Raw genomic sequence first — 22,919 nt, 5'->3', positions numbered from 1 at the left:
GGGATATCATAAAGCAGGGGCTGGTAAACCTTTCTAGCCCAGCAGACCAAATTCTTATCTCCCTACTGCTAAGGGCCAACTTTGGCAGATGTCAATCACTTCTATATTTTTATTTACTTATTAAAAACACATTTATTCAAAAGTTATTCAAAACACTTCAGCTTTGTCCACCGTTTGTCCTTTCTCACAGTTACACAGATTTTAAAAGCTTTACCTTTTTTCCCTTGAACTTTTTGTCCACTCATGTTCACCCTTCCAAAACATCTCAATGTTCCCCATTGCATTTTGTACACTGCTGTAAACCACCCTGGGATCATGTTGACATGATGAAGGGTGGTCTACAAATTTGGTGGAACCAAAGTACAAAAGAGCAGTTTTGTTGTCAAGTTTTAACATTTTACCCTCAAAGACCATGAAGGACAGATTAAGGGCTCATTGACACTTCCTCGAATATTATGTTCTGCACAACATTATGCGCTGCACAATTAGACTCCCTCGTCTCATGTAAAAATGAGAGTTCGTCATTAGCTGGCCTGCATAGCTCAGTATCTTTTGTTGAGAGCTGAAATTGGAATGGAATGAAATCTAGCTTCACGTATGTGAAGAGAAAGGAGGCTGTAAATTTGAAGGGAGTTCTTAGTCTCTGGAGAGCGAACTGGAATTAATTATTCTAGCGCACTAATTTTTATTAAAGTTAAGATCTTTTTATGTACCTTCTTCAATTCTGGAGAAGTGAAGGGCCCAATATGATAAGCCCACAATTTTCTCAGGGGTGTAATGCTCAGTTGATCCTTATGCCCTCGTTTCCAATGGCCCATTAAAAGGCCATTCGAGAAGGGGGGGGGGTGGAATCATTTTTGTCCAGAGTTTAATGGAATACATTTTCCTCTGTTGTGAACAAACTGCCCTCTGGCACAAGAACCTCAAAAATATTTGGCAACAGCCCTTCTGAAACCCATCTGTTTTTGAAATTAATTTCTTGGTAATGGATACATTATATTTACATATTTGGTTTTTATTTCTCAGTATCTAATTTAGGGAGGGAATAGTCTCTTAGGTAATTCATATAAAGCTCTTGACAGAGCCTTATATTTTTTAAAAAAAACAGAGCAATCTAGAAGGCATGCTAGTCTGTGTTAGACCTTTAGCACTAGAAATCTTTCAGCTGAAGGTCAGCATTAAACCAACCAACCAACCAACCAACCAACCAACTTCTGTTATCAAACACTGTTGGGGATCCTGGAAAGCTCTCACTGTCATTAAACCCCTGCCCCCCATTTCAACCTTTTTTCTTTCTCTTTTTTTTTGTAGTAGTTTGGGAGTTAAGTTCAACAACACCAAACTATTTGTACTATTTCAATGGTGGGGAATCTTTAGGTCCATGTACTAAATGCATCTTCAACTCTTGTGACTCCCCAAAGAGATCACCTCTTCCATAGGCCTCAGCTGTCCTGCTCAACACCCTACTTTTGGCCTTATATTGGCTGAAATGTATCCCTGAACTGTGATAATTCCTATTCTGCACCTTCTTACATCCCTAATTCTGGGTAATGTAAAATCCCTCATCCAATCCACCCCCCAGTAGGAAAGGCTATGCTTGAGAAGGCAGCACAGTTGCGCAAACGGAATACATTTCATTGCCTCTTCCAATATTAATGAAGGGAGCGCGCGCGCGCGCGCGCGCACACACACACACACACACACACACACTGCCTTTGAAGAAGCATAAATGTTTAGGATAGTGACAAACAGGTGTTGCCACAGTATCCAGTAGAACAGAAAAATACAAAACTGAACAGCAGTTAAGATGTCACCCAGTGCTTTAAGTGGACAAGTGCAAGGCAGCAGTTCTGGCAAAAGGAAGAAAATGAATTTTGTGCTCTTGAATGCAGTGATAGGTCCTGATATTTAATTTATTTTCTGGATGCTTTAGAGAAAGGTCCACACATCATTATGGACAGCTCAATGCCAACATCTCAGTTTTTATACTGATGGTCAAGCAAATGGAATATCCTGTCATGTAGGCTTCATAAGGAAAATGGCAATGAGTAGACTGCTCAGCTATTTGTTTGTTTCTTTGAGGTGGCTTATTGCAGTAGATGCCAAACATTGTCTCTACATACTATCAGTGGCTCTCCATGGTTTCAAACAGTGGCTCTCTATGGTTTCATACAGGGGTCTTTCTCAGCCATACCTGGAGATGACAAGAATGCAAAGCAGATGCTGTAATCTGAGCTATGGCCCCCATTGCATCCTCTATTCATTTTCTGTCAGGGGCTGTCACGTTCAAGGGAGCTTTCCGTTGCTGATTTCCTCCCACAAATGAAGTTCTGGGAGTGGGAGGCCTGTGCGTGCCTGATGGTGTACTGTATGGTATTGTACTTTAGTGTGATTGTATTATCTGCCATGAGGAGATAAGAAGAGGGCTCTTCCTGGATCAGAACCTGAACCAAAGAAATATTACCACCTGAGCTAAAGGATAAGAAAGCATTCTCAGCCCCACCACCCTTCCATGTGCAGCTGGCAGCTGGTTGGCAACTGAATATTCAATTCTGACAACAGCACAGCATCATCCAGTGCAGATGTGGGCAGCAGTCTAGTTTAGGGGGTGCATGACGCACCTCTGAAACACATTATTCTAATCTCTGGCAAAGAGGAATGTGCTGGGAAATTAGGGAGGGGACTGCCACTGCTACTCCACCCGGCATCATAGCCAGCCCTCAGAACATAAATCCATCTAGTCCAAAATCCCCATTTCTCCAGGTGACTAAGGCATGCTTCATACATATTTGAACTTTTAAATCTGTGATAGGGATTTATTATTATTATTATTATTATTATTATTACTCAACTTTGCAGTGACCAGAGATAACAACATTACATGGTTTATAGGGTGGCCAGAAGCACAGGTTGCACACAATACTAGTCCTACTCATAGTAGACTCATCAAAATTAACAGGCATGGCTAACTTAGGCCCATTAATTTCAATGGGTCCGAGTAAGACTTACTTGGACCCCCACGCTTTTGAAATCCCACTGAGCTCAGCAGGGGGTTCTCCTCAGAAAATGTGCATATGATTGCAAACTTAATGAGCAATCCTATGCATGATTACTCAGAAGAAACACATTGCATTCAGTGAAGTTTGCTCTCCAGAAAGTAAGGAATGCACACTTACCTGGGAATAATCAGCACTGGATATGGCGGGGCTTACTTCTGTGTAAACATGCATAGGCTTGCGCTGTCAAGCTGTCATCATCCATCTGTTAAGTTTGTTTTTAGCCCATATTCATAAGCTCTAGTTATAGCAGTGGTGTGTGTCTTTTGAGCACCTATGCAAATGAACCGTATTTATCCCATCCCAGCTCTTCCCTATGCACTCACTCTAGCACATATAATAAGGATAATAAATACTTGAAGATGTCTATTTCTGCATTATTCATTCTGGCTCACTACAGTATCATCAAGGTATCAATGCTTGCACTTTTATCTCCCAGTGTGACTGACAGTAATTTGATTTATTTTGTTTCTGCTGTCCCCCCCCCCCCCGCAAATATGCTTTTCCTTGCTGTTGTCAAATCCTTTTCATATCTACCACTTCACTCTTTCCTTTCCCTTTCTTTCTGTTATGTTAAGCTTTAGTCCTTGGCTACAGTTAGACCATTCGTTAAGGAAAACTCATGAAGGAGACGTATACCTGAAGAGGCGTCTCCACCCCCATCATTCAGCCCGGACACTGAGGTCCAGCTCCGAGGGCCTTTTGGCGGTTCCTGCACTGCAAGAAGAGAGATTGCAGGGAACCAGGCAGAGGGCCTTCTCGGTAGTGGCGCCTGCCCTGTGGAACACCCTCCCGTCAATGTCAAGGAAATAAACAACTATCTGACTTTTAGAAGATATCTGAAGGCAGGGCCTTGCAGAGCCAGGCTGAGGCCCAGGCCAGGTAGATAATGTGCCCCCCTTTTTTTACCCTGGGGATAAACGCCTCTGCGTTCGCCCCAGTGATTGTGAATATGCTGACTGAGGGCCCCTTTGGAATCAGAGGCCCGGGCCAAGTGACCCATATCCCCCCCCCCCCCCGTCTGGGCCTGTTTGAAGACAGCCCTGTTTAGGGAAGTTTTTAATGTTTGGTGTTTTATTGTGTTTTTAATATTCTGTTGGGAGCCACCCAGAGTGACTGGGGAAACCCAGCCAGATGGGTGGGGTATAAATAAATTGTAGTAGTAGTAGTAGTAGTAGTAGTTATATCAGTGGTGTACAATCATGGAACCTCCATGAGCAGAAGTAGTCTATCTCTGAATACCAGTTGCAGTGCAGAGGCAACAGTGGGCGAGGACTAGTGCCTTCACATCTTGCATATGTGATTCTTGGAAGAATCTGATTGTTGACAGCTGGAAAGAGAACACGTGACTTGATGGACCGTTTGATCTTATCCAGCACAGGCAACGACCAATTAATGTGCACTCAAAAGACACATGCACACAGTGCCGAACCCAGAATCTCTTAAGCCAATATTTTGAGTCCAGTTATTTTTTGGGAAATCCATGGGCAGAGGGGTGAAAGGAAATAATTTGTAGAGGGATGACAGGGGACATTCAGAGCATTTTACAAGATTGGATGAATGGCTTTTCCTTAGTTTATTGGATAAGGTGGCCTTTGGGGGGGGGGGGAGTCTAGCTTAGGCCCCATCTACACTATACATTTAAAGCAGAATCCTACCACTTTAAACAGTCATGACTTTCCCCCAGAGAATCCTGGAAGTGTTAGCTTGTTAAGGGTTCTGGAAGTTCTTAGTTGGACCCTATTCATCTCACAGATCTACAATCTACAGAGTGGTTTAACACTAGAAGATCATCTGAACCCTTATATATTTAGCTGATCACTATTCTTTGCAAGAGGGGGCCTCTAGCAGATTCCATCTCATCAGAACTTCCACTCCATATTATGTAGGAATTAGGCCTTTAGCATAGTGGTCCCTCCCCAGCACCAGAGTACGGTGCTAATAACACCAAGGTTGCAGGTTTGATCCCCATATAGGACAGCTGCATATTCCTGCATTGCAGGGGGTCCTCAGGGTCCCTTCCAACTGTACAACTCTACAATTCTACAAATGCTAGATAGGTACTGTCCTTACTGTGTTTTTCGTGTTTATTTCTGTTTTCAACAAGTCTTTTAAGTGGAGTTCTTTTTCTCAGTCTATATTGGAATTGAATTTTTTTTTACATATCAAATTGTTGCAATTGTTTTTATATATGAAATTGTTGTTTTTATTGTGAAATTGCTTTGAGATATTTTATGCAAATTCCTATAAAAACAAACAAACACATCCCTGGATATATATATATATTTATAAATTTTGTTCTCTTGATAATGTTGTAGCTTTAACATTTTATGTTGATTTTTAATAACCTCTATCCACCTTATGGATTTTTTTTTTAATGGAAGGATGTTTCAAATAGATAAATAAACGTTCCTGTGCACACACAGAGGTGCAAATGGGCAATATGTGGCACATAAATCATGAATCCTTATTCCATTAATGTATTATAGATGAAAAGAATGCAATATGAACTTCTGAAGTACAGCTTTCTCTTGTATGAACCTGCTGATTCCTTAAGATCTTCATCTAAGGCAGAGTGAGAAACCTTTGGCCCTCCAGATGTTTCTAGACTACAAGCAAGCATGGCCAGTGACCAAGGATGAGGGCACTTACAGTTCAGCAACATATGGCAGGCCAGAGGTTCTCCATCCAAGTTTTAAGTCTGGAAACCCTACTTTCAGGAAGCTAGGCAAGTGGCAACGGGAGTAGAAACATTTCTGTGTAAGTGAGCCGCCCCACAGAAATGCCCCTCACCTACTTTCATTCACAATTACATCCTTACATCCTATTAAGCAGCAAGCCCCAGTGAGTTCCATGGGACTTATTCCCATTCCATGTGTGTGCACAGCTGCAATCTTTGGTACTAAGTCAAAAGAATCTTAGAATTCAGCAGGTATTTCTTCCTCTTCTTCTTTTTCCTATTATTATCTTGCTGCTGTTGATATTTCTCTTCCAGGATTATGGTACTTAGATAGATTTTAGTTTGGTTTCATTTGTATAATATCATGAATGGTTTTATTTTGGGTTCCTAAGCTGCCTTGAGTGGGACACAGATGGCACTGTGGGTTAAACCACAGAGCCTAGGACTTGCCGATCAGAAGGTTGGCGGTTCGAATCCCCGCAATGGGGTGAGCTCCCGTTGCTCGGTCCCTGCTCCTGCCAACCTAGCAGTTCGAAAGCACGTCAAAGTGCAAGTAGATAAATAGGTACCACTCAGGCGGGAAGGTAAACAGTGTTTCCGTGCGCTGCTCTGGTTTGCCAGAAGCGGCTTAGTCATGCTGGCCACATGACCCGGAAGCTGTACGCCGGCTCCCTCGGCCAATAAACCGAGATGAGCGCTGCAACCCCAGAGTCGGCCACGACTGGACCTAATGGTCAGGGGTCCCTTTACCTTTACCTTTAAGCTGCCTTGAAGGCTCAATAGAGGAGAGGACCTTACCCATCTGTGCAACTTCCACACATATTCACTCATAGGTTTGCTGCATCCTATTTCCACATGCTCTTTTTTAAAAAAGAAAACCTTTGACATAAATTTGCATTTAAATAGGGTTTTTTTAATTAAATAGTTATTTTTATCATTCATTTTCTCTCAAGATATTTTAAATTCATCATGCTACTTAGGAGTGGGAGCTGAAAACCTTTGTTAAGGGTGGGGCTGAAACCGCTTTGAGGTTTTCCTTACCATATGAAATAAACAAAATAAAATAAACCTGAAAGAGAACATTCAGGAAGTATGAAAGAATGTATCACTAAGCATTGCATCCCATGTCAGTCCTAGGCTACATACACACTGCAGTTTATTCTGCTTTCCTTTTATTTTGCACATTATATTTGAGTTTTCATACAGCGTAAAAGCCATTAGTGGAACGTAATGGATTACCACGCAAGTTCAGTGCTCATTTGGTGGTATTTGATTCAAGGAAAAATCCATTTGCAAGCCTGGAATCTGCTTGCAAGCCTGGAAGTTTGTACAAGGCAGTGCACCAACTGAAGCCCTTCAGGTTCCTTCACAGATTGTGGAGCCTCATTCCCTGGTCTTCCATTGTCTCCTCTCTTCAACAGGTGATTCTGCAGCCCATGAAAGATTCTGCAGTTGGTTTCCTTAGAGAAAGTTGCTTGTGGAATTCCCCCCACCCACATCATCCACTCCAAATAACTGCTTGCAGATTATCATCCCCATCGTCAGATCCATTGCTCAACTGGTGGGTCAATCCTGCTGTTGGTGGTGATGCTGCACAGGCAGATTTCCTAAAGGAATGTTGTTAGTGTGGCATGCCCACCCCGTCCCCAGGACTGTCTGAACAGTTAAGTAGTTGATGGGTCGTGGTAGTGGTGGTGATGCTCCACAAGTAGGTTTATTTTATTTTATTTTATTTTTATTTTTAGGAAAGCTATTTGCAAAGCCTCAGAACCTGCAGGATCACAGCTGCTATGGGGAGTGGGCAATGTGGGGGGAGAGATTCTCCTGGATCTCTCTGCTTATCAGCTGTTCAGCAGAGACTGGATTCTGATATTTAATCTTCCTTTCACACTGCAGTACCTACTGGTGTGAATGAAATTTTGTGCAACATGGAGGTATACAGGAACTGCAGTATGAGAAAAACATTAGAAAATGCAGTAAACTCAGAGTAGACCCTCTGGAATAAATGTGCATGCCTGACTTATATTCATTAATTTCATTGGGGCTACTCTGTGTAGGACTTAGTTGATACAACTGTAAGTTCTGATCCACACATTACTCTGGAGGTGCAGGTCAGCACAGCTTGGCAATCTTTGTATCAGAACCAGAACTGTCAGTTGTTCAGATGTGGGGTGTGTTGACCTCTTCAAATGAATACAATCCAATGTATCTAATGCGAACTTAAAGCAACAGAGCTATCTCTCAACGGGCAAAACAAATATTACAGAGTGATACAAACACCATCTTAAGTATTCGTATGTATCTTCCAAAATATTTTATGTATTTCTAAAAGCAAACATCCTCACAATATTTTTTTGGGGGGGTGGGTGGGAGGGAGTGATCAGGGTTTTTTCAAAAGTCCCCTTTAAAAAACCTATCCCTCCATACAAATTGGTAAAGTCTGTGTTGAAGAATTCGGTCTTTCTCCCATCTGATTCACCGCACAGGCTTGAGAGACCGTAGATTTAGTAGCAGTATTTGAAGAATCTCAACATATGAACTCACCCAATGCCCAGAGGGATTTGTTTTTGAATGAACCAGATGCTCCCCTTCCTGTACTGTCAGAGACTATAAACTTTGCAGGCCACTGCGCACAAAACTACACCAGATTCTGAATTGCTTTTAATTTTAGGAGAGCACTATTATGGTTTTTTATAATCTTATGCTGCAAGAAATCTATTCTGCAAAGATGTCCAGCAACAATTCACAAAAAATAGGTGTGTGTGTAACTATGCCTGTTCCTTTAGTGGAATGTCCTCCCATCAGATGTCAAGGAAATAAACAACTATCTGACTTTTAGAAGACATCTGAAGGCAGCCCTGTTTAGGGAAGTTTTTAATATTTGAAGTTTTACTGTGCTTTTAATAATCTGTTGGGAGCCACTCAGAGTGGCTGGGGAAACCCAGCCAGATGGGTGGGGTATAAATAAACTATTATTATTATTATTAGGCATAATGCACAACTGCATTTTCAAATGTATTCTGTGATCAAGACATTACTGAACAACACATGTACTAAATTTTAGTTCTCCAAGTTATGGATGGGGAACCTCAGGCAAATGCAGCCCCCCAGATTCCTCTATCTGAACTCTCTCCAAGCCACACCCTTCACTGGTCTTGCTTTGCACCCTGGGTGCCTTGCTGGAAAGTGCATTTAAACTCTGATAATGCTTCTTGCTTGCCTGCATGGAGGATGGATACATAAATGTTGCTCTATCCACTGTTGTGTACAACCCACTGACATGTGACTATCATGGGCAATTTCTACTCCTGTTTTTGTCAAACTTCTCAGACATCTTTAGTTCTTCACTTCCTGATTCTTGGCTGACCACACATGTGGAGGGAACTGAGACAGTCCACGTGAGTGCAGCACAAAGCCGGCAGCTTCAGCCACTTATTGCAGAGAATGGATTGACTACCCCAGATGCTGACATTGGCACTTATTTATGGTCTATTATCCTGAGATGACAAAAGAGCTGAGGACGCAGCTTCCAGTCACTGCCTTTTAACTCACATCAGTACTGGATTTATGTCCTTGATTGTGAAGCTAAATCAGATCTTGACATGAAGACTTCTCCCTCCAACCCCCAGGATATTAATGTCAAAAGGCTCTTATTGGGTCCATAACATAAGTGATGTTAATTTTCAAAGGCAAAGAGGTAAAGATGCAAAACTGTGAGGCTAGAACAGCAATCAGAAAAGGTAACTAGCGATGCTTGACGCTTTTGTGCCAAAGTTGGGGGATGGGAAGAAGACCACCTTATCATGAGCAACTCCACTTCAATCTCTAATCTCTAAAACATGTTACTCCCTTTTCCTGATTTTTGTTGCTGCTCTTCTCCTGAGTGCATAATAAACATTGTCATGACCTACAACCAGGGATGTAAAATGTTTTTTTGACTCAGCTTGCATTTAAAGGTGAACCCGCCTAATTCTCACTTTCTGAAACAATATGCGAACCAAAACAATTAACCTTCAAAATTCACACTCTTCCAAATTTTGCAATGCAGTTCTCCAGCCAAGTCATGTATACTAAAATGAATAAACTAGGGTGACAAGGGCATACAAATGCAAGTACAGTGGTACCTCTGGTTAAGAACTTAATTCGTTCTGGAGGTCTGTCTTTACCTGAAACTATTCTTAACCTGAGGTACCACTTTAGCTAATGGGGCCTCCAGCTGCTGCTGTGCCGCATCCGCACGATTTCTGTTCTAATCCTGAAGCAAAGTTCTTAACCCGAGATACTATTTCTGGATTAGCGGAGTCTATAACCTGAAGCGTATGTGTCAGGGGTTCAGGAGCAGAGGCACAGGAAAGGGAGGAAATAGAGAGCGAGGGGGAGGAGTCCGAAGGTAATGTTAGCGATGACAGCGGTCCGAGGTCTCTGAGTCTTTCCAGCGAATCGGAAGATTCACAGAAAGGGGCTCCCATGGTCAGAGCAAGGGGGGTGCCGAGGGGGACACCCCAGGAAGAAGGGGCCAGAGGGGACTCAGAGAGAAGCAGTTGGAAATCAGGACCAGCGTCCACACCAGAGTGCAGTAGGGGGGAGGAGTCCCAGGCATCGGTAACCCGAGGTACCACTGTATTAGGGAGAACATACAAAAAACAAAAACAAAAAAAAAAACAAAAAGGCATTGTGTTAGGAAAAGCAGGATTGCAAGAATTTTGTGTATTAGGCAAAGTGGATACATTTGGAGAAAATTGTGCTAAAATGTGGAGAACTGAACATAAGATTGGGATGCCTACCTCCAAGTTTTGCAATGCTGTTCTCCAGCCAAGTCACATGTACTAAATTGCATAAACTAGGGTGATAAGGGCATACAAATGCAAGTATTAGGGAAAAGAACATACAAAAAAGGCATTGTGTTAAGGAAAGCAGGATTGCAAAAATTTTGTGTATTAGGCAAAATGGGTACATTTGGAGAAAATTGTGCTAAAATGTGGAGAACTGAACATAAGATTGGGATGCCTACCTCTCTCTGGGATAGGGTTATGGCTGCTGGAAACCTCATTGTTGCATGTAATTGGGCGAAATTGGAGGACATGTTCCCTGGTAAGTCCCATGCATGTGCAGGGGAGTGGCAGCAATATTGTGCCTTTCCTTCATGCCTACCCATCTGACCTACCACATTGAGGTGACTGCAGAATCTGGGCCTATAACCCTGAATGGACAGCTGCTGATGTTGCAGATTGGGGAGGCATGTTGGGCAGATAGAGGGCAAGTGTGCATCTCACTCCTACATGAGTGATTGGCAACACTTGTGACGTAATCAGCTGTCTATGTGGATATGGCAAGCTATGTGTCTGCATGTGGTTACAGGCTCTCAGTGGTGATTGGTGCTCCTTCTGGGCACATGCAGACTTCCTTTTGCATTGCACTTTCCAGGCACAGGTCCGTGCTCTAAAGCTCTGTGTTCAAGCAATGCTTTTTTCTTCGTCTCAGTGCTTTCCTCAACAAAACCTGTGTCTTACTGCTGAATCAGAGCAAATGGCAATCAGAGGTAAAATGTGGGTTTTCCCAGGGAAAGCACCAGGACAAAAAACAACAGCATGGAGCTTTAAATTGCAGCCCTGTGCCTGGCAACACAACAAAAAAGAAGTCTATGAGCCTAAGACAGGTACGGCAGCAACCAGGGACGCCAGTGGTAGGTGGAGCTAGAGTCAGTGCTATTTTTCTAGAAAAAGAGGTGCTGGAACTCACCATAAACACATCCCTTGTTCTCTGAGAATAGCAACGGCGCCCACCTTAGCCCTGGCTGGAGTCAATGATAGCCAGAGGTGGAGCCATTGACATAGTTAACTAATTCTGGTTTTGTTTCCATCCTACTTCCTGCTGAGTTCTATAAGGGCTAAACTGAGACTTTAAGGAGCAGGGAGCTGAGAGCCAGGAACACACGGGACTAGTGGTAAGTAAGAATGCAGGCAGGTGGGGGCTGTCTTAAGGCAGGGACGAAAGTAGGCTTTATTTCACCTGGGCCAAATACCCAGTTTGGCACATCCCCACACACGTGCATTTGCATGCACACACACAGGCTGGGAGCCTCAATGGTGCTTCTCTGGAGGCAGGGCCGGATTTAGGTTTGATGAGGCCCTAAGCAACTGAAGGTAATGGGGCCCTTTATTTAGCAGGCGGGGCCCATTAATTACATCACAGGAGCCTACACAACACAAAACACTGTTGCTGTATGTAGGTTTATTTTATTTGTTTTTTACCTTATATTTTGGAAATGTACATCCACTTGTTGTTTTTCCTTTAAATTTTTCCTTTAAAGCTATATTTCCATATAGCTTGTTTAGCTTATATGTAAATCCGGCACTGTCTGGAGGCTTCACCCAGGGCAAAAAACCAACCACCACCCCCATCTCTGTAGCTACAGCACTGCTCAAGGAAAACTGAGATTGGTGGGGCAGTAACCCATCCGCCCTAACTGAACAGCCTCCACTGCACGCTCAACCATTGCATAAAGAATATTCAAGGTGGTTAATAATAATAAAAAAAACCATAATGGAAAATAACTTGTCCTCACAATGTATTAAGCAAAAACATAATAAAAATCTGATAAGAGATGATTAAAAGGTTTTTTTTAAGCAGGCTTTTAAAAACATAATTAAATCAAAACACAGATTAAAACACAGGGCAGAAGAAAAGAACAGTAGGCTAAATACCTATGTAAATTAAAAAAGAGGATGCCTGCTGTCAACATCCATGGACAGGGAGAGAAACCTCCTTCATGGAGAGTTCCAAAGCCTTCTTCAGCTTGCAGAGAATAAATAGGGAGATTTATGAAAGCTTTGGAGATGATGGTGTTGATGATGATGATGACTTTGCAACTCAGCGAACAACAATGAACCATGTAGTTCATTGGACAGGGGAACTGTGGTCTGCAGCCCCATTATCCCTGACAATAGGTCATGCTTGCTAGGGTAGTTGGGAACTATAGTTCAGCACCATCTGGTGGACCCCACGGTTTCCATGCCTGATACAGTACACCAGACCCAGACAGCCCACCAATAAAAACTTCTTAATTTTACTACACAGGCTTCCATCTAAGGTATTTCCTTCTTTGCACAACAAAAACATAGCATAAGTTCCTCATCTTTTCCCATTAGCTTTTAATACATCTCGCTGCAATGGCGTCTGTGTTCCCCTCCCTGTTGATTTCATTTGAATAGCAAGGCAAATGAAACACATTCGTATTTGGAGTGGCTCAGAATGATGCCTCCTGTTCTATAAATTCACGAACAAAATGATTATCATTTGTTGCCTGATGGCTTGCAAATGAAACAAAAATAATAACGCTTAGCAAAATCCATTAGAATACTTTCAGCATGAGTCATACTGCCCTTGAAGGTGCAGCTTAAAAAAGCAGAGAAATAGATTTGACACCACTTGGACTTGAAGCTCGGACATGCTGCATTAAACTGTTCAAAATTAATTTAATCTGAGCATGGAGAATAATAGCCTCTCAGTTCAAGACTTCAGATAGCAGCAATTTGCACCCGAAAGTACTTCCAAAGGGAAAGAATAAATGAAGGACGACTCTCCAAAACCGAGTGAGCAAATGTATTCAACTCAATAAAAGCCACTTGATCACCCTGTAAAAAGATCAGCCGCCGAAGCATCTTTGGAGGGTTGGGTGGCTGTGTGACGGTGCATGAGCTGGGAAATTTTCTCCTTCAAAGTCTGAATCATTCCTGAGGCGCATATATAACAGATCATTCAGGGAGTTTCTTTGAATATACCCTTTCAAAACCAGCCTTTCCAACAGGTAGAGTGATACGGCTTCCTGTAACCACCTAATTTGGGGTTTCATAAAATGGAAGCAAAATCACTGCATTTTTACTGCCAGGCGAGGGAGAGGCACTTGTGCGCTTTTCTGGACCTGACCATCCTTGAGGTGCCATGCAGTTTGACTTGGGAGGAGGGTACTATCTGTTGGGGCCAGCTCTAACAACAGGCAGAGTGAGTCAGCCATCTTAGGCAACTGATAGGCGGTGTCAATAAAATTCAATTTGTTGTTGTAATTTTACTTCCTGGGGGAAGAATATTTTTGTTTCCTCACCACCACCATCCCATCTCAGATGTCAGAACAACTTGTGTCAGAAGCCTACTGTACTATGTTGATAGACTTGGACAGGTGGGTAAAGAGTGGGATGCCATTTGCTATTGCACCTCAGGGACCAAAATGACTTTGGCTACTACTGCATACTTAGAAGCAGGGATGATGTGGGGCCTGACTTACCTGTGAGTCTAGCCACAGGCAAAGCTCCTATGGGGTGTGGAGAGGGCACTCCCTCAGGACAATTAGTTACAGATGGGCTTGCTGCTAGGGAAGAGGCTGGATCAACTGGGGTTGTCGTTGGGCATGTGAGTTAACTTGGCTTCTGAACGAGAGTTGGAATGCTGATAAGCTGCATCTGTGGTGAAAGCATGAGTGTGACTGGTGAGTATTTCATGATTTAGAAATTGGTACTTGAGTTTTGATTTTCCTCTTCCTTCCTTGTCCCCTTTGCCTTGTGTGCCATATTTTTTAGATTGTATGTCTTCAGGTGGGGACTGTCTTGTTTTGATCGTTATATAAGCTGCTCTGGGAGCCTTTTTGGCTGAAGAGGGGGTTACAAATGCTCCGGATAAATAAATATTTGCCCAGGCTTTTGAGTGACCACTAAAAAGATATGTTGACACATTGCTCGTATTGCCATGCTGCATTTAATTTCAGTTTTTAAAAAAATATTTATATTTTCATTAATTTTCAGTAAAACACTGTTACAAATAGTTTCATTTCTCATGTTTTAAATCTCTAGAACCTGATGAGCTGCACTCAAGGGTACTAAAGGAGCTAGCGGGTGTAATCTCAGAGCCTCTGTCTATCATCTTTCAGAATTCTTGGAGAACAGGTGAGGTCCCTGCAAACCGAAGGTGGGCAAATGTTGTCCCCACCTTCAACAAGGGGAACAAAGCAGACCCAGGTCTGCTGGACCAGTCTGCTTGACCTCAATACTAGGAAGGGCCCTGCATCAGATAAACAGTCTGCAAGCACTTAGAAAAGGATGCTGCGATTACTCAGACTCAGCATGGGTTTCTCAAAAACTTTTTTCTTTTATAGAGTTACAAGCTTGGTGGATTAGGGGATTGCTGTGGATGTAAAGTATCTTGATTTCGGTTAGGCTTTTGACAAAATCCCCCTTGATATTCTTTCAGAGAAGCTGATAAAGTGTGGGCTGGATGAGACAAGTGTTAGGTGGATTTGTAGCTGGGTTGGCTGACTGAACCCAAAGAGTGCTCACAAATGGTTCCTCATCATCAGTGGGATGCCAAAGGGTTCTGTCCTGGGCCCATTGTTGCTCAATGTCTTTATAAACAACCTGGATGAAGGAACTTTAGTGGATGATCACCCAATTTGCAGATGGCACCAAGCTGGGAGGGGTAGCTAATGCACAGAAGACAGAATTGGGATTCAAAATGACCTTAACAGATTGGCGAACTGGGCCCAAACTAACAAAATGAATTTCAATAGGGACAAAGGTAAGGTTAGTCAGGAATAGCCAGCTGCACAACTGCAGTGGTACCTCAGGTTACATACGCTTCAGGTTACATACGCTTCAGGTTACAGACTCCGCTAACCCAGAAATAGTGCTTCAGGTTAAGAACTTTGCTTTAGGATGAGAACAGAAATCGTGCTCTGGCGGCACAGCAGCAGCGGGAGGCCCCATTAGCTAAAGTGGTGCTTCAGGTTAAGAACAGTTTCAGGTTAAGAACGGACCTCTGGAACGAATTAAGTACTTAACCTGAGGTACCACTGTATAAGATAGGAGATATCTAGTATGTAAATGGAATCTTAGTAGACTACAAGCTTAAAATGAGTCAGCAGTGTGAAGAAGCAGCAAAAAAGGCTAATGCTATTCTAGGCAGCATCAATAGAAGTATAGCATCCCAATCAAGGAAAGTAATAGCATCATTCTACTCTGCCTTGGTCAGACAGCACATGGAGTACTGTGTCCAGTTCTGGGGACCACAATTTAAGAAGGATATTGACAAGCTAAGGTGTATGCAAAGGAGGTTGACAAATATGATCAAGGGCGCATTGTGGGAGGCGGTTACTTGGTGCACAGTTTTATGGAACACACAGCATTTTTCTATAGAAAATAAAAAGAATGAGATTATGCAAATAAGCATTCACCAGCATCTTGATGAAATAGAATGATAAAAAGAGCTAACAGCAGTTCTTTCTCCCCTTTTTACCTATTCAATGTACATGCAGAATGTTGATATATAGTTTAGGTATATTAATTGTGAAGGCTTTTCTTATGTTCAGAGATATTATGACTCTGTGCAAATGCACAGCAGAAGTTCCATCAAGTGGCAAAGGGCACATATCATATCCACATTAAAGTTTCATTTCTAGTCCCTCACTTGCCTTTTCCTTTTTGCAAATTTGCAAGAAGGAAATGCAAAAGGTCTTTTAAATTCTCAAACACCACATAATTTCTTCCGAATTGCCTGCCACTTGCTGTTTGTTCTATAATAATTCAAAGAAGACTGGTTATGCCAAGAACCTAAGAAAAAGTGACTTAGGAACATATTAGAAAGTTAAAGGAAATTGAAAGCCTTCATGATGTTAAACTGCACAACACAGCTGGGGCTGAAGCACACTGTCAATTACAAGTACTTGTAAAAGTACAGAAAGATTTAAAAGAAGAAGAAGTATGATTGTGGTATTTCCTGCTAGGTCCAATCTAGAAGCTATATCACTAACTCTGCTGGTTTCTTTTTTGCTTATATCATAGCCATTTTCATAAGGAAATATCAGGTTCACCAAAAGCATTGGGTGGGGGGAAGCGAGAAGCACCACACTTGTTGTGCCCCCCTCCCCACAACCTCCAAGTGCATAGATTCTGTATGTGCTCTTGGGGACCTTGAGAGGCAATCAGCTATGTTTTACTCAGAGTAGACCCTTAAAAATAATAATTAATGTGACTAAGGCTGCATTCAGACATGTAGTTTAGCGTGTTACCGTGCTTTTCTTCTGGGGGTACTCAAGGGTGTGAAGGGCCAGCACACAGAAGCCAGTGCTTCTGTCCCAATGTCTTATTGTTCCTTTTACACCGCAACGTTTGTTGCTTTATGGAACTGTGGAACACCAGGACACATCAAATCTTAAATGGCAGGAAAGAACCGTATGCTGGGATTCTGCCCCAAAATTAATCCACGTGAAATTACAATGCTAAACTCCCATGCTCTTCTCAGTTAAAACAGTTTCCCCGCCCCCGGCAGCAAACAGGATAGACATGACAGGACAAGACAACACGACATGCAAACAGGACCATAAGGAAAGCAATGCCCTAGAGACTATTACACCAGTCTCTACATCCTTGAACCAATGGCAAGGTGAATGAACCAGCAAATCCTACACTCAATCTCTGAACATCCAGAGGTGGGAGGTATGCTAACTCAAGACATGGAAGAAGCCATTGTTCACATTACACCAACAATGTGGAGGTTGGGAGTGGGTGCAGTCAGTGAAGTCTGGCCCATTAGGGTGGGTAGGATGGTACGTCACAGTATAAGCCTGCCAATTTTCCAGCCCCCAAACATCTGCCCTCTTATGCTGGTTCAATGGACAGGTTCACCCCATTGATCACAGAATAGAATATGGGGCATGTTCTTAACAGATGTTTTTCCCCCCACTGCACTGTTGCACGGAAAAACAGGACCTTATGTTTTCCCATAGACATGAATGGTAATCATTCTCTATGGTGTTCACTGCGGTGAGGACTTTATCTGCTTGATGTTCCTGGGTGGTTTGCAATATAAAAACATAAAAAATACATATCATAGTAGCAAACAAAAACAATACCCCACCCTAGTTTAAAAGGCCATGGATTGTTTAATTAGCCAAAGGCCTAGGAGAAGAGGAATGTTTTGTCAAGTGCTTAAAGATATGTAATGAAGGTGCCAGGTGAGCCTCCCTGGGGACAGCATCTCACAAGCATGGAGCCACTGCAGAAAAGGCCCATTCTCATTTTTCTGTCCTCCAGATTACGAGGAAACATTCAGTTGCATAATAACAGGACCGAGCTCCTGACAGAACCTGAGACTATACATTTAGGCCTGTATAAGGTACTAAACTCACACACTGAAGTCCTGCAAGCACTTCAGCTGACATTAAGGAGGATTTAAGCATCTGAGCCATATGCACAATGAACAGCCAAAGGCTTTAAAATAAAAGCACTGTGTAGTTCTAAAATACTGCAGCATAACACTCCCTGTTCTATTCTGAAACGTAAAATTAGGAGCTACTTTTTTATAGGTTTGGAAACATTCTTCAGTCTTGGCCTTACCTTAAGTATTTATAGTTTAGAGAGGTAAAAATAGGTATGTTCCCACTGCTAGTCGTAACACCTTAATTTTGTTATACCATAAAATTTGATAGCCCTTGTACATTTAGAAACTAAATGCTGTAACACCAGTTGTCAGGGATTAAATGCTTTAAAGGGGTTTAGTCTAAACATCATAGCTCAGCCTTAAAAAGATAAGTGGGTGCAATTAACCCATTCAGTGACCTATGGCTCTAACATCTAAAAAAGGAACTCCCTCATGGCTTCACGCAACCATCCCTCATTCTATTCAGGTTACAGTGGCTACATTAAAGCAGGCCTAGACCCAGAGTTCATCTAATGTATGGGTGCTCGAGTAGTTAATAATGCAGGTTGCTGTGGAGATTTATTTCTCCTTGTGGTAGCTGGTGGGGGGAGGTGTGTTGGGGGGGGGAGTGGAATTTGTACTCTCAGGGGTTTGTTCTGCAAAATCGCCACCACATTTATACTCACTGGGGAACAAGATCTTGTAACAAGTTATTCCATGGTCAGGGCTATTTCAAAAGGTCTGGTGTCTATGTTGTGAGTACCTTTCTTCCTGTAGCGACAACCACTGAACAGTTCACTTTACGATTGTTTCTTAGGCACAGTATATTAACATGAATGCGCTCCAGCAGTTTCTTGTTGGATATAGTCTGAGGAATCACACCTCACCCTGTACCCTGCCAGCCCCTCAAGTTCCTTCCCAGCACCTTCTGCCTTCTGTGCTTTGGTTCAATGGTGGACCCATCTGCACTATACATTTAAAGCATTATCATGCCACTTCAAACTGCATCCCTCAAACAACCCCCAAAGAATCCTGGGAAGTGTAGTTTGTTCAGACTGCTGAGAGTTGTTAAGGTACCCCTGTTCTTCTCTCAGAGCTACCATTCCCAGATTTCCCTGGGAAGAGATACACACTGTTAAACCACTCTGTAAGCCATAGCTCCGTGAGAGGAATATCCTAACAAGGCCCTTTTTTTGTCTCATGCTTTCACTTCCCGCTCAGTTACAAGAAACTCTGATGTCTCACTGTCCACAGCTGCCTATCTCCCCAGCTGTTTCTTACCTGCCTTATCAGGCCTCCCTGCATGGAGGAGAAATAACATGGTTTCTCTAGCTGCAGGCTTGTCTGTATGTTTGGACATACGATTTATTAAATGATTTATGACAGCAGTAGCAGCAAAATACTGTATTTGTCTCTGGTGGTGATCAAGGAGGAGAGATTACTTACTTGGATGGTGGTTTAGGGCCAAGCTTCACTTTATGCAGCTTGCCCATACCTCGATATCTTAATATACATGGGTGGAATTCAACATCTTGCTAACCTGATCGTTCCACATGCCTATGTAATATATGGAGAGGCTGGCTAAGCCCACTCCCTGGTGGCCCGTGCCCTCACATGATTCGCTGATTAGGCTAGCAGGTGGGAAGAATTACCAAGGCAACAAGCTCAGCCCAGACACTTCCTTTCCTTGGGAAACAGTCCCCGGGACTTCCCATGTCGGATTCCAGTGTGTGGGGGGGGGGGGGATGCCAGTCTGCACTGGTGCCCACAAGAGAGGGTGAGAGGACTTACCAGATGGAAAACAACAACAACCTCCCTTCTCCTCCTGTCTCTACAGAATGAATTTGGGGGAGGTGGGAGCAGGAGACAGAGAAACCCCCATTATATTTATGGGAGTGCTTCCACTAATGCACCACGTTAGTTAAACTGGGCCCATTATTTCTTTTCCTAAAATCAGCTGAGGGCACAGGTGCCATCTTGCACTGAATATTGTGGCTACCCGCAACAAAGTGCTTCAACTTTGCCCACTGACTTTGAGGAGGCCCAGCCCCAGCAAATATATTATTGTGAGTGTTGAATCACCCACGGCCCCCTGGAGTTGGCTCCAGTGGCTGAGGGAGGGGAGGTGAATTTAGGATTGTCACTTTCATGCCTCAAAAACAATAACCAGAACAAAGTAGATGCAGATTTGCATAAGCCTTGCATATGCTGATTTACATGTATAGATAAAATCTAGAAATCTATACAATAATGCATATGGAGATTGAAATATACTCAGAGTCGCAAAGTGATTTCATGCTCTTTATTCAGCTCATAGTGGTGAGGAGGAATGAATGAATGTCCCCTCACAGTATCTGCTTTATATACATTATTTACACAATGGGCTGCACATGATTGGCTAATTCTGGAATTCTACTGTAAGCCAATCAGGTTGTGGATTCACTTCTATCTGGAGCAGGATTGGGTGGTTCCTGCCAACCAATCATACTGCTGCATTGTTCTAGGACCAATCAGACTGCTGCATTCTGAATCCTATTGTTCTAGGACCAATCAGACTGCTGCCTTTTGGATCCTATTGTTCTAGGACCAATCAGACTGCTACAGTTTGGATCCTATTCAACTCAGTACATAACACCCCTCCCCTCTAAGTTCCAGTCCTGCCCGGGAGGTCGCATTCATAGTCCTCAAGGTATGCCGGCGGCCTACGTGTGCGTTGTGGCCTGGGGTGTTCCCTGGTCCGGGCTCCGGGTTCTGGCTCGTGTTCCAAGGATGCTGGCTGTGATGCGGCTGTTTGGTCTGGTGCAACCGGCTCGCTCAGTCGTGGTTCTGGTTCCGGTGTCCTTTCGGCCTCACGGGTCCTCTCTGTATTTACTGATTCTGCCTCTCCTGCTGGCCCCTCCTGCTCTATGGGCCTCACTGCCCCGCTGTTCCCTTGGGACTCCTCTGACCTGTCCTCCTCCTGGTTTTCTCCCGGGAATCGTCGCCGTATCTGGTCGCAGTGGCGGCGCCAGCATTGCCCCCCATCCGTTAGCACCTCGTACGACACGGGGCCAGTGACCCTGGTGATTGTGGCGGGTACCCATGCTGGGCCTGCCCCAAAATTCTTTGCGTACACTGGGTCCTGGGCCTCGAAGGTCCGGGGGTTCCTGCCTTCCCCCACCACTACCTCATCCTGAGCTCTATCGGGGTGAAGGCGGTCCAATCTGATTGCAAGGCGCCGACCCATTAGTAGTTCAGCGGGGCTCCGGCCAGTCGTTGAGCTGGGGGTGCTGTGCTGTGCTAGAAGGAATGTGGCAAGGCGGTACTCCCAGTCCCCTTGCGTCATGCGGCGAAGGGTGTCCTTGGTGGTTCGCACCATGCGTTCTGCTTGGCCATTGGTGGCAGGGTGGAACGGCGCCGAACGGATGTGGCGGATGGCGTTCTGCGCTGTGAAGGTTTGGAATTCTCCTGACGTAAATGCAGTCCCGTTGTCTGAGACGAGAGTGTCAGGGAGCCCGTGGGTTGCAAACAGCCTGCGTAGTACCCGGATGGCTGCGGACGTGGAAGTGGACGGTACCAGTGCGACTTCCAGCCATTTGGTGTAGGAGTCCACCACTATGAAGAATGTTTTCCCCTGAAAGGGGCCAGCGAAATCCACATGCAGGCGTGACCATGGTGCTCGGGCGGACTCCCAGGACTGGACTGGGGCCCTTGGGGGATCTGGGCGGGATTCTTGGCAGGCCTGGCAGTGTTTGACCCAGGCCTCTATCTCTCCATCGATCCCCGGCCACCACACATAACTCCTGGCAAGGGCCTTCATTCTTACTACCCCTGGATGTGTCTCGTGTAGGGCTGTGAGGACCCTTTTGCAGAGGGGCTGGGGAACAACGACTCTGCTTCCCCATAACAGGCACCCCTTGTGGGCCGACAGTTCATGTTTGCGGGTTGTGTAGCCGGCGAATTCTGGCCCGGGGCTGCTGCTGGGCCATCCCCTCCACACCCAGTCCAGGACCCGGGAGATGACCCTATCTTTCTTGGAATGGTGTGCAACTTCTTGTGCCTGAATGGGGCGGTCGGGAAGCAGCTCCAGGCTCATAACCTCTTGTGCAGGTGCTGGGTCAGGGCCTGTTTCCGGTAGTGGTAGCCTGCTGAGGGCGTCCGCATGGCCCATCGCCTTCCCAGGTCGGTGAATCAGTGCATACTGGTAGCTGGCAAGGAAAATTGACCACCTGAGGACGCGAGGAGACAGCACTTGGGGGGTCTGCTTTTCGGGGGCAAACAAGCCAAGCAACGGCTTGTGGTCAGTCACCACGGTGAAGGGCCGCCCGTACAAGAAATCATGGAATTTTTTTACTCCCTTTACGATTGCCAGACCCTCCTTGTCGATTTGCGAGTAGTTCCGCTCGGTTGTGTTGAGTGTCTGGGAAAAGTACGCCACCGGTACCTCTCTTCCATCCGGGAGTTGGTGCCCCAGGACAGCTCCAATGCCATAGGGTGAGGCGTCGCATGCTAGCACCACCGGCAGCCTCTCGTCGAAGTGTGCCAAGACCGAGTTTGAGACAAGCAAGTCCTTGACTGCCTGGAATGCGGCCTCCTGGCGCTGGCCCCACACCCAAGGGGCCCGCTTGTCCAGGAGTCTGTGTAGGGGCTCCGCTACCGCCGCCTTGTGGGGAAGGAAGGAATGGTAAAAGTTCAATAGTCCCAAGAAAGCCTGAAGTTCAGTCTTGCTCTTGGGCGCTGGGGCATCACAAATGGCCCGTACCTTGTCCCCAGTCGGGTGGACCCCTTCTGCGTCCACCATAAATCCCAGAAAGTCCACCTGAGGCACTCCTAGTAGACATTTTTCCCGCTTCACCTTGAGACCCGCCGTCTGGAAACGGTGCAGAACGGTGCGGAGGCGGTCCTCAAACTCCTCTGGTGTGGGGCCGGCAATCAACACATCATCGAAGAAGGGGGTGACGCCAGGAATCCCTTTAAGGAGAGAGTCCATTATATTCTGGAATATGCCTGGTGCCACGCTG

At 44.5% G+C, this 22,919-nt stretch overlaps 2 long non-coding RNA genes across 4 annotated transcripts in view; one reads left to right on the top strand and one right to left on the bottom strand.

Moving 5' to 3' along the window:
- LOC308468881 overlaps positions 1-22,919 on the bottom strand; it is a 211,996-nt gene that overhangs the window by 38,129 nt on the left and 150,948 nt on the right. The window lies entirely within an intron of this gene.
- Positions 3,905-22,919, top strand: part of LOC308468862 — an 83,576-nt gene continuing 64,561 nt past the window's right edge. The window contains exons 1-3 of one of the 2 annotated variants that reach the window (XR_013981902.1): positions 3,905-3,938; positions 14,580-14,672; positions 16,091-16,444. This is a non-coding gene — a long non-coding RNA (uncharacterized lncRNA). Of the gene's footprint in view, positions 3,939-13,252; positions 14,219-14,579; positions 14,673-16,090; positions 16,445-22,919 lie in introns of those variants that run through there. The other variant, XR_013981899.1, reaches the window with a different exon arrangement.

The sequence above is a fragment of the Podarcis pityusensis genome (genome assembly GCF_964106645.2).
Source record: "Podarcis pityusensis genome assembly, chromosome: Z".
NCBI classification, from domain to species: Eukaryota; Metazoa; Chordata; class Lepidosauria; order Squamata; family Lacertidae; genus Podarcis; species Podarcis pityusensis.
This window is presented reverse-complemented; position numbering and strand designations above follow the sequence as displayed.